This window comes from Scardinius erythrophthalmus (assembly GCF_964197995.2).
Source record: "Scardinius erythrophthalmus genome assembly, chromosome: 21".
Taxonomy (NCBI): Eukaryota; Metazoa; Chordata; class Actinopteri; order Cypriniformes; family Leuciscidae; genus Scardinius; species Scardinius erythrophthalmus.
Genome location: NC_138241.1, coordinates 22384199 through 22397529, shown reverse-complemented (window position 1 = coordinate 22397529; position 13331 = coordinate 22384199).

Genomic DNA, 13331 nt, shown 5'->3' with positions numbered 1-13331 from the left:
CTTTGATCTCCGCTAAAGTAATGCAAGGTCACATCACCCCTTGTTTACAAAGCAACTTGCCATCTCCCTCTCTCTCCCCCTTTAATGAAGGCAGAATGTGTTCAAAGATTATGCCTGCCTGAGTTTGCCCAATTAGGACTGAGTTTGATTTATAACCCCGTCTCTATGGAAAGGTGGGAGACATTTTACACGCACCACTGACGTTGGGATAATGCGACAACGTAGTCCCAATTACCCATACACACCATTCCACATACAAACCACTACCCCCACTGATGTACTTCCATCACCTTTCCATTTGCATAAAGTCAACAGTGAGTTTAATACGCACTGAAATACTCTCTCATTACACTCAATCAAAGACGTAATTATGTTTTCCGCATTACCATCAGTTCCTGATGTCACTTAAAAATAACTTGGCTATTTCGTCATCACTCTCTGAGCGCCTCATTGCACCTGGACGGTCTTTCAAACGTGCGGGAGTGCGATCAAAGCCATGAATGTGTTGAATTGATAGAGACTATTAATAGCCAGCAGAGATAATATGTCTGCCATGGTCTGTGGTAAATGTATAAACACTTCCATTGTTTGTGTTGCTGTGCTCAGAGGAGTGGAAGAAACTGGAGGATGCTCCACTGCTCCACCAACAACTGAATATTCTTCCAAACGCACCACCCTGGGGGTGATGTCATCGCATCCGTGCGTTCCCTGCCCCCCCCATCCACTGCTTTGCCATCTACACAAATGCAGCCAATTTGTTGTTGAAAGGATGCAGTGCTGTTTTAATGTTATTTATATATTATTTATTATTTACTTATATTTTGAAATAGCAATTCATTTTTATTTCAGTTTCAGTCATTTTAGTACTTCAACATAATTTCAGTTCGTTGCCAAGGCAACATTTCTAATTGATAAGTTACTAATATTTATTTTATTTCAGCTTTGTTTAACTAACAAAAATATATTTTTTAATAGTTTTAGTCAACAATAACAACCCTGAAAGGATATTGTGCTTTTTGTGATTTTGTTTCCTGCAGTTGCAAGGTGGTTATTTTATATATTGCATTTTCTATAGGAATCTGGTTTCCTTGGTTGGTTAAAGTGTGTACATTCTGTCGTTTTTGAAGAATATTTATTTCTTTGCTTCACCAGTGGAAAGTATTGTCGGTGGGTATAGACATTGTACACCTGGTATTAGTTCATTTTTCATTTTCATTCCAAACATTTATGATATTAAGAAGATATTTGGATGCATGTCTATCTGGTTTTGATGTTGTAATTGATGTATGTAGTCCCAAAATCAAAGATCCTCCCCTCAATATCTGATCACAAGTAGTCACAGGATTTGAGATGCATGTTATGTGTAAATGGCAGTTTGTCTTAGTGGACTACATGTGATTGGTTACATTTTACAATACTACTACTATGTGTGTGTGTGTGTGTGTGTGTGTGTGTGTGTGTGTGTGTGTGTGTGTGTGTGTGTGTGTGTGTGTGTGTGTGTGTGTGTGTGTGTGTGTGTGTGTGTGTGTGTGTGTGTGTGTGTGTGTGTGTGTGTGTGTGTGTGTGTGTGTGTGTGTGTGTGTGTGTTTCTGCACATATGGAGGTTGATCTAGGCAGTGAATGCAGAGACAGTGCTGACGGGCAGATCCATCACTGGGTGAGGTGCTGAGGAAAACAGCACTGTGAAATTACACTGTTTACTGTGGCAGAAATAAAGACTTCTTCCTCTTAACCACACAGAATACAATTTAGTAACTGTCACCACACTCCATCACTCAACCAAAAGTGTGATTGGACACACAAACACAAGCTCTGACAGAAACAATGCTTATAGCAGCTTGTTTGTGTCAAAAAACAGATTAGGCAATATTTCTCTTAGGATTTGTCAGGTCTTGTCATTTGTCAATGGACAATCATGTAGTAAAGGTTAATGCTCAATTCATACCTTTCTTTTGTTTCTTATGCAGGACCAGACTGTGAGATTTGTCAACCTGAAATGCTGTTGGCAACCTTGCGTACACTGTAAAAACAGTAGTAGTTTCAAAGCAGTTTTACAGAAAATAATGGTATTCAATTCCCAATGTGTGAGCAAACCACAGATGACTTTGGCAATGACAAATATACACTATACAGTTCAAAAGGTTGGGGTCGAAGAGATCATTTTTTTATGTTTTTGAAAGAAGTCTTTTGTGCTCACCAATGCCTCATTTATTTTATGAAAAATACAGTAAAGCAGTAATAAAATATTCTTAACATTTAAAATAACTATCTATCTATCTATTTTGATCTAATTTAAAATGTTATTTATTCCTGTGACAGTGAAGCTGAATTAGTGAATAAATAGCCTTTACTGTCAATTGATCCTTCCAAAATAATATTTTTGTAAAAGTCCAAAAGAACATTTGTACATGAAGCTTGATATCAATTTTCAGTCAACACGAAAAAAATCCATTTGTAAATGGCGTTCACTGCTCACCCCCATCAATTTGTTTACAATCTTGTTGGCCATTGATTTCACTTTCAACTTGTCTTATTGATGATTAAATCATCAATTAAACCTGCATGCTACTCTAGGTATTATAGATTTGATAAAATGGCCCTGTTTTAGTCCATCTACTGCATATAAATATCAAACACTATATATTTGCATAATATGTATATGATATGTCTATTTTGGAAAATTTAGTTAATATAAACATAGGCATATACCTTTTAGCAAATAGCACGGGAATAGTGCTTTGAAAGTAAGCACACTTTTACATAAAACAGATAAAATAATTGTGTGCATGTGTGTGTGTGTGGGTGGCCCTTTGTTTTATTTCAGTAAAGTACAGCTTCATAAACATGAAATGAAGTGGGGACACATGGCCGCTGCTTTGCACATGAAACAGAACAGCAGACGCACAGAGCAGATCAAAGGGAGCTTTTGGTCCAGCAGGCTTTGTGTTGTCCCGTGTTTCCCCCCGAACTGAATGTGACACAGCTTGAGCCGGCTATTTCCTCTAGACACCGCATGAAGGGTTATTATAGTTAAACTATAACCATAAAAACATATTTTTTGTTACTTGAACTATAGTAAAAGTTAACTAACAACTAAAATATAATATAAAATATTAAAAACAAAACTTCAGGTAGTTGCAAAGGCAACATTTCTCGTTTCATTTAGTTAACTTGATGTGGTAAAATAACTAAAACTGAAATAAAAATTAATAAAACAAAAATATTAAATGACAAAAACAACAAAATTACTCAAAATCTGAAATGGAAAACGGAAAATAAAAAATTTAATTAAAACTAGAAAAGTGTCTCAATGATTCTAAAATAACACTGCTGCAGAGGGAGCATAACATCTCCTTTGCTGTAGAAAATCTGACATTATTATACATGAATGAATACAGGCAGCGTTATTGTATTTTATAGTATTGTTCATTTTTCCTAGGCTGCAGTTAGATAAGAGATCTGTGAGTTCTGGAAATGAGGGCAGCTGTCGTAATCACTGCAGGTGTTTCTCAGGTACGTCTGGAGATCAGGATGCCTGACTCATGATGTTACATCACTGAGGACATTTTACAAGGAGAAGGACAGCCAGCAGTTATAGAAGGCAAGAAAAGAAACACATTTACATCTCTCTGTGAAAAACATCTCACTCAGTTTTGTGTTTTTCAAGGCCCTGGATATTGTGTTCACTTGTGTTGCTTTAGTCCTTGAGCTTGACATCAAAAACTTTTAAATGTCAAGAAACCGACAATGCAAAGTTCTGGGAATGCAATACAAAGTTTGGACAAAGCAACGTTATATACTGCATTTGAAGAAGAACATTTTTTTTGCCACTGAAAAAGTAAAGTATCTTCTATAGCACTCCTGTGTCTACTGCACTCCAGACATACTGTCATGTTGGCATTGCCATGATCTACAATGCCATGTCACGGTTTCATGTCATTCATGAGACAGCTTTCCCTGGACATAGTAAAGTGTTTATATACCATCATAAGCACACTTAAGGATTTTGGCTGAAGGTTTTTTTTCACATATTTTATGAATACTTCACATTTATGGATTACAGCATGCAGACTTATTCAACATACTTTTTGCATGATGTTAGTTAAACATTAAGATGTGAGGTAACTAAAACGTATCGACTATTTGGAGTCCTGTGATATGCCTTTTTAATATCTTAAGAAATACAGTACTGTTACTGTATATATATATATATATATATATATATATATATATATATATATATATATATATATATATATATATTATAAATGGTGAAAAGAGTTATGCTGCTTAATATTTTTGAGGAAACCATTATTGTTTTTGTTTTTTGGGGATTGATTAATTGAATTGAATTGAAAAGAACAGAAGAACAGAATTTATTTAACATTAACATGTCTATACTGTCACTTTTGATCAAATTAATGCATTCATGCTGAATAAAAGTATGAATTTCTTTAAAAAAAATGTGTTACATTTTATTTTATAGTATGTGTACTTACAGTGTAGTTATCCAAGAAAGTACTGGTAATGTAAGGTAACTATGGGTTAAGGTTAGGTTTAGGGGTAGGTTTGGTGTTAGTACCTAGTTATTACCCAGTTAGTGTCATTACTAAGTACATAGTATGTTCATGTAAAAAAGAACTGTAAATTACCAAAAAATCGTATTGACCCTAAACTTTGGAACAGTAATATCTACACAGAAAAGGAAACTGCACCTGTCATTTGATGTCATTGGATCTGCACAGTAAAAAAATAAATAAATAGCATACTCATTAATCTGATGTATGCAAATGTGATCCCAGATCACAAAGCTGTCTGGTTATTCGAAAGAGAAAATTTTGTTGGTGGCCTGCTTTAAGAATCGTCAGAGGAAATGGTTTTTTTTTTTTCTAGCCGTCCTTCTCTGAGCCTGAAGTTACAATCACCCATTGGTGTTTTGTATTGCTTCTCATCCCTCCTTTTTGTCTTTCTTTTGTGTTCCCCCCATGAATCCTTTCATTTAAAGCCAACAGCATCAACAGTGGTGAATTCAGCTTGTACAGAAGGCAGAAAACACACACCCACCTTTGTCCTTGAGCTCCTCCTGCACAAATGAATTCCACCTGTCCCCACTCATACAGAGGCTTTCTCATCCCAGAGAAGAATCCGTCCCGGCCACTGTGACAAATTAGAAGTGTAATGAGAAAAATAAATAAATAAATAAAAAACGGTGGAACGGTGGCCCTGAATGAGTTCTGATTGAATGTTCTCATGAATACTCATGATTATATTTGTTCTTTACCTTTGTGAGTAACAGATTTATCTTAAGTTTTGCATGGCATGCAATGTAGCCTTAATGAAGAATATGAAATATCCCTAACCTTTGAGTTTTGCTTATGTAAAACTTTACACTGAATGATTCAATTAAGACCTCAAGTGACTTTCTTTCTAATCATGAGTGATTAATTACAGTGTTTAAATCATGGCTTGCAAGTAAAGATGAACAACGCCCACTTTTAGACAGGAAAGGTGGAGTTACGAGAGGAACGATGAAGGCTGATGGAGCCCTTCTCTCTCCTTGTCTTCTGACTTTTCTCTCTCTCCATCCTTCCACTCAATTTCTCATCCTTTGCCTCAACTCAGCTGTGACACAAATCTCATTTATCTCATTTCCTGTTTGTCTTACAATGCAAATGAATGCGGACCCGGTTACTGCGCTCTCTCCCAATCATTCTGCCTCACAGGAGGAGACGCTGGCAGAAATTGAAATCTTGCTCAAACATTTGTCTTCCACCCGCCAGAACGCCTGAATGGGTGTCAGATAGGATTTCTGATTCTTGAGGACTCAATTGTGGAGGCATTAAGATTAATTCCTCCTAAATCGTAAATGGATTAGATTAAGATTTACATTATCCTTGACTGGTATGTGTTTTTCAAATAGCTGGTTTCAATTAACCAAATGTCTTCTTAATCTAATCAGAGTTGTCAAAGAGAATATACAATACTGCTTCTGCAATAAGGAAGAAAAACAGCTTTTGGAAAAGTAAAGAGAATAATTTCTCATAAACTCAAATGTATTTATTTATTTAAAGCTGAATAATGTAGAAACAAAGTTATTTTCGCAAAAAGACACCTTCAGAATTGACCGGCTGACTGTACGTTATCCCGTGATGATGTATAGTATTTATGTAATACTTCATTAAAGTGTCCCAATTCCACATACTACATGTAAAATATAATGTGTCAAATGTTTCTATATTTTATTATCTGAATTCATATGATCAGCTCAGTCTGAGCCAATTGTATCATGAAGCAAACGGCTCATGAAACTGCGTTGGCCGTATTTAGGAAGCCCTTAAGCGCTGTGGGAAATGAAATAATCCAGTGACTCCACTTGAGTTTGCTGTAAAGTGAGAGTGCTTTTTTTCAATATGCCAGCTGCAAGGCTATTGATATCACAAAAAGTTCCCTCCAAACGTGAGTCGGGGGTGGGGACATGCCTTTAAATGTTTAAAGCATGTTAAATAGGCATCACATTAATTATGTACCAGCACTCCTGACAGGGGATTTAAAGGGTCGAGGCACAAAAGTGTTAAATATTCAGAAGAGTAAGATTTTGTGCAGCTATTATCTCAGTAAGATGTCTTCATAGAACAGCACTAACTAATGGTCCGACATGACAGAACAGAGATAGCTTGCTATGATCCTTTGCTCATGAACCAGTATGTTCATCTGACCCTCCCAAATGCAAATGTCTGTAACATGTTAAAACAGCCTTGTGTTAATAAAATGATATAGGTTTTGACATTCTAAAAATAAGCAGTGCATTTTACGTGCATTGACATTTATGTCACAATGTGGTGTTACAGCACAGCAGTTTATAATATTTTACCTTTTCTTCATGCTGTTTTTAATTTAATTTATCATAGACGTGTGCTTTTAATGTGGGTTTATTCCCTTCTTCTCTGTGTCTGCAGTACGAGTCCGTGGGGAGAATCAAGAATTAGACTTATTTTCTGCCTGGCATCATGGGAGTACAACCGTCCATCAAAACCACATATTCTCCACGCTATTTTCTATCCAATTCATCTCCAGTGTCTCTCAGCGGTGCTGCGGACCCTCTGTCCCTCATTGCAATGCATTTCTCCCTCTCTCTGGCTTGGTGTGTCTTTCTATGTTGGAGACAAATGAGATTTGCGGTGGTGTAGGGTGGTGGCAGTGCTCACACTGAGGGATGAGGAAGCAATACGAACATGCTCCGGTTCAACAGGCTCAAATCCATCTATCCAATGTCATCATGTTAATCTAAATGCTCTCTGGGAATTCTAGCTCCATGTGGAAAGATACGTAACCCAAATCAGCTGAGATAATGACATAGTTATATAATGTGATGGCAACAACAGTAGCTTTAAAAAACTATAACTGTGTTTAATAGTTCATGGACTCGTTGAAGTATAAATCAATTGCTGTTAGCCTTTGTGTGTGTTTTTGTGTTTTCATGGTTATTAGGAGATGTAAGCATTCAGTAGACAGGAGTTCAGCATAGTATATGAGTCTCAGGTGTGATACGGAGAGATGTAAGACAGGAGCAGTGAGTTTAATGCGTGCCATACAGCTGCAGTGTTTATGGGCCAACAGATGGTGAAAGGGGACAGATTATCCTTGCTAGGCCATATTTAGGAGGCCTTTTTCTGTAATGGAAAAGGCTGGATATGTATCTAAAAATTCACATTCAATGGGCCACTGCCACAAATGGAACACATAACAGATAAACCTGCATTTGATATATGGGTGAATCTCACAGGAAAAAAAAGAAGGAAAAAAAGCCTGTGCTCACCTGTTGTCTAATTTGTTTTCCCTGTTGTCCAAGCTGGATTCCCTTTCATTCAATGATGGATTATACTAATTGGACTGTCTGACTGAAGTTCATCGTCTACTTCCAGTCAACCTCATCATCTGTTATTTGGATTGTTCTTCATCCTCCAGGCCTGTTGTGAATTGTTTCTCTGTGGACTAAATATACGTATACATGATTCTCCTCTGCATTTGGGTTCTGCCTGTTTACGGTTGATGAATAGAAAGTTCAAAAAGAACCTTTGAACTCCTGTTCCTTATCCATCACTTCTCCCCTTTCACTCCTTCACCATGATTCTTTCACACCATCTTTTATTTCAGGGTCACAGTAATAATCTCCACCAGTACTTACAGGCTGGCTCAGCTCTCCACATGTCTTTGGCAACCGCCAAAGTGACGCAAACTTTCGTTCATCTTTCCAAGCCAAGGTGAACTCTGTTTCTGGCTCTAAGGACCAATCCGAAGCAGAGGGTGTCAATGAGTGAGCTGATGTCATAGTTATTGACAACAGGGATGAATGAGTTCTGTTGACTCCCCTCTGGCTTTCAGCATCCTTGTGTTCCGTTGGCCTGGAGCCCAGTCATGTCCACAGCCTCTCACTGTCCCAGCTGGGTGCCCTGTGAGGCGGGCACAGGATGGGAGACACAAGGCCACAGGTGCTCCAGGCTTCATCAATGCCATTCCAGTGGGCCTTCCGAATATAGTGCAGAGTGTTCATGCCTGCACACACACATATACACTCCCCTGTGGTGTAGCCTTATTCAGAATGTGCTCAGCTGTTTGTGTAGTTCACGTTACTAGCTTGTGTGGTTCTGTGCATATCCAACACAATCTCACAGCAATTCGTAACTAATGGAGGCTACTTTGTATGAATTCGTACAATCTCATCCGATCTGATTACGAACCCCATTGGTGGTTAGGTTTAGTGGAGGACCTTTACGCTTACTTTTTTCTAAAAATCCTATATTTTCATATCATGTATTGTACAAATTCATATGAAATTGCCACCTTGTAATATAGTTACGTTTTCCTTTTAGATTGGGTTGGTATACAGTATCATACAGTTTCGATTTCAACTTGAGCCTCTCTAATGCGATTTGTTAAATCGGATCAGTGGTCATTGTTTAGGATTCAGGAATAAGATTGTCCAGACGCTGTAGTGTGATCCTGCATGTTTGTTTTCTCAGGGTCTGTCTGCTTAAACAGCCTTTTAATCCTAAACCTCTCAATCCTTCAAGGTTCACGTTTTTCCTCATCTCTCTAACCTGCTGACAGGACGTATATGGATGTTCGCTTGTTCGATGCTAAATGCCTGTGAGCATGACCATCAATATTCTGTGGAGAGCTGTGTTGAGAGTCGTAACATCTCTCAGTTCTGTTATTATCATTCCCGGGTAATTACTGAGACTTGTGCTTGCTGATTGCTTCTGTCAAGCAGTTAATCTGAAAATGAGGAGGTAATGAGTGTCTGGGCTAATATGCGGCATATCTCTATCTGTCTGTCCAGAGGGGGACACAGAAAAAAAATAGACAAATTATAGTTTGGGTACAGATAGCAGAAAACATTAAAGGATAGAGGAATGAGAAGACTTATTAATACAGAAAATAATTCTCGAACACTCCCTGCATCATGCCATTCGTTGGTGGAATACATAGCTCTGCCCCAATCTCAACTTGGTTGAGCCATTGCTGTGTCAGGCTGGTCAAGACTTTAACAAACCACTGTGTATTAAAACTTGAAAATCCTTTTAGTTAGTGTAAACTTATTTCTGTCATGACAGCTCTCTGAGAGATTGGCATGGCAATGGCAATTATATATGGCAATGTTAATGGATATGGCAATGTGAATGTATTTGGTCTTGGCGGAATAGATCTGCTACGCTGCTGCTGCTGCAGAGCAAGTACAGAGACTTACTACAGCCAATACATTCACAGACATGCTGCTGTGAGCGTGTAGAAGCGTGTAGTGTGTAGTGCATGCTGCTGCTGCACATATAACATGCATGACATAACCGCCATAGCAGATCTATACAGGTGGAGCTGGGGAAGGTGTAGGGTTTCTGAAAGCGCGAATGCAAATGCCAAGTATTTGAATGTTGAACAGCAAGCTCATTGGCTGCTGATGCCACAGCGACCAATCAGCTGTGCAATGTAGATAACAATGTGAATGTCTAAAAAATGTAATTAAGGACCTATCAGCCTGTGCCATCTAGAATTTCATGACATAACTTTGCATGTAGTCAGGTTGATTTAGACAAGTTCAGGTTTTTTTTTTTACTGTTACATACAAAGCACATTTTTTGGGTACCCTATAAACTATTTTGTTTTACAGTGTATTAAGACAAAAACAGGGCTGATAAGTGACCGCCATTACAGTAGGGTGTTGTGTGTGATTACCAAGGCATTGCTAGGTAGTTCTGGGTGGTTGATACCATAGGTTGTCAATTTTGACAAATGTGCCACACACACCCCAAGTCTCTCCGATATGTGGTCCCTCAGGTCCTTCATTCAAAGTAAAGTTGCGGTCACATTAGGTTAATTGTCCATTGTCAATAGTGTTGCGATGAATGAAGCACAACTCATTTTCAAGCCAAACAGCGTTCCATTGGTCAACATGTAGAGTGTGCGTGACCAACTTGAACCCGTTGCAAAATCTGCTGTGGGGAATTTCCGATTGTGTGAATTCCTATTAAAATAACCAGATTTCACCCATAAATATTGACCAAATATGACTATACCTTAGTTTTTTTTTCATTTGTAAGTATAATTCATGTGTAGCACAAACGTAGGGCAAGTTATGTGCTGAAGTTTTATACTTGTTCAAATCCCTAGTTTGACCAATACCAAAAGTGGTGCTTGTATTCACAAGTACTGCTAATGATGTAGGCATTGCTTTTGATATTTAAGGATGCTACAGGGGTTTTGTAAAGCTGAGGGACAGGGAAAGGTGTTGAAACAAGAAAATAAATGGCTGTCCCTGTGGAATTTCTAAAAATCCCACCTCCAAAACCATGTTGAGTCTCTGTCCCATTCAAAAGTTGCTCTAATACTTGTATAAAAAAGATTATGACTTTTCTTTCCAGATGTGCTGCAGTTCTACCAGTTGAACGAGTACCAACATGATGAGTAATATCTGAGTCATTCTATATGATTATGGAACTTCAAGAAACCTTCACGAAAATGTGTGTCTGCTGTGGCTTAGCACCAATAAAAGTCTATTAAACTTCCTGAAGAAAGCACAACCCTTTTTTTTTCTAATCTTGTAAATGAGTTTAGGGATCAAGCACATTTCCATTTGTGTGTGCTCTGTTTAGTCAGCTTTCCATTTGTGTGACTTACGTATTTGTTAAAGGTGTGGTGAGAAGCACTTTGCTACAAGCGTTTTTGCACCAGGATCATGTTTTGGATTTATTAAATCTTCCTTTTTAAATCATTCATTTCATTCTAATCCCTAATAGGGGATTACAATGGCCTTTTCCATTGTATAACGTTCTATAACATTGCAGTGACCAAATAGAATATACAGTATATGAAGAGACAATTCAGTAAACAAAAATTTGAGGTTCTGTTATGGGATGTAAAAGATGTGGACGGTTGTCTTTGATGTCAGAATATAAGTGGCGCTCACATGTGTCACCATGGAGACGAGTCTCTGAGGAGGTGATTGTGTCCCCTTGTATGAGTCCCTCTCCTCTCACACTCACTCTCTCGTAATGCCTAGTGACAATCAGCTTCTGACACACACACAAACACACATGCAAATACTGTTCATACCAATATACAGTATATCGTATATTATTTGATTTGCAAAGCATTTTTATTATAGAGAATATTAGATCGGATAAATATTTATGGTGCAAGATGGCTCCCTGATCATTTCATTTTTAACAAAATTTTGGAATTTTATGAATTCTTTGACATCTGCAATACTGGCATCATTAAATACTAGCCAAAACAACTTTCTTTTGCCTCATTCTGCAAAAAAATCCCTCCGGCAGAGCTCGCTTGAAGCCATAGGCAGAACGCCAGCGCAGAATTGCTGCATTTCTCCAGCTCAGCATTTCATAACTATTTATTTGTCTTTGAACAGCGCTGCATTTTTAAGTCTTCATTTTCCATCACCTCATTCTAGGTTTGAGGGGGTGGGAGCCACATCCACTATGAAACCTTATTGTATTGATTGGTATAATATGAAGATGTGGTTTTAATGAAAATGTGTGCGTGTGAATCAGAGAGAGAAAGAGAGAGAGAGGCAGAAGAGTATTTATAGGGCTTTTGGTTCCTCTCGGTCTGATGTTTGTGTTGATGGATTGGGTGTTTTTTGGTCAGGTAGGCATTCGGGCCGCTCTCAGCAGGATCCCAATGAGTGCTGCATTGCAGTGAAAAGCAAAGAGCAGACATTAGGACTCAGTGTTTGTGTGTGTGAGAGAGAGTGTGTCGTGCTCCCTTGACAATAATACATCTTAATCAGAGCACACAGTTCTGCTCTTTGCCCCTTACCTTCTGGCTGATATACTTCCCGTACCATAGCAGAGTAGGGCACGCATATTTATTTTAATAGTATTTACCATACTTAAACATGCACAGTGAGATACAGTTAAAAAACAGAAGACTAATAAACAAAAATAGTGATGATAACAGATTTGAATAATGCTTATTTGCAAACATCCCATATTTTCTCATGATATTTGAAATATTAAAACACTAATACCAGGTGTTGCCTGATTCTTGATGTTAATGGGACAGTTCACCCAGAAATGAACATTCTATCATCATTTACACATCCTCTGTCCTTTTGTCCATACAATGAAAGTCAATGGGGACAAATGTAGTTTTGGACAACCATTTTCAACATTGTTAATAATAAGAAATGTTTCTTGAGCAGCAAATTCGTGTAAGGATCATGTGACACTGAAGACTGGAGTAATGATGCTGAAAATTCAGCTTTGCTGTTACAGGAATAAACTATATTTTAAAATATATTAACACTGAGAACAGTTATTTTAAATAGTATTAATATTCCACAATTTTACTGTTTATTACAGCATTTTCAATCAAATAAATGCAGCCTTTAATAAGCATAAGAGCAAAAATATCTCCTTTTCTGTTCCATATAGATGAAAGAAAATCATACAGGTTTAGAAAGACGGGTGAGGGTGAGTAAATGATGACAGAATTTTCATTTTTGGGTGAATTATCTCTTTAAGCAACAAGTTATATTGAAAACATGTTAACATCAGGAATCTTATCTCTGGTGTCGTGGCAAACCGTGAACAAAACAGGCAAAATAAGAGCCAAATCAAGTGTTTTACATAAAGAAGACTTTATTGTCTTTTACATACATCTCTTAGTATAATATTTATAGATTCAATAATACCAGTACGTCAAAAATAATAATTATAGTTATTATATATAAAAAACTAAGCCTTAAACTACTCTCTTTACTTTTTAAAAACATAAATGTTTTTATATATTAATATTTGTTCTGTTTTATAATC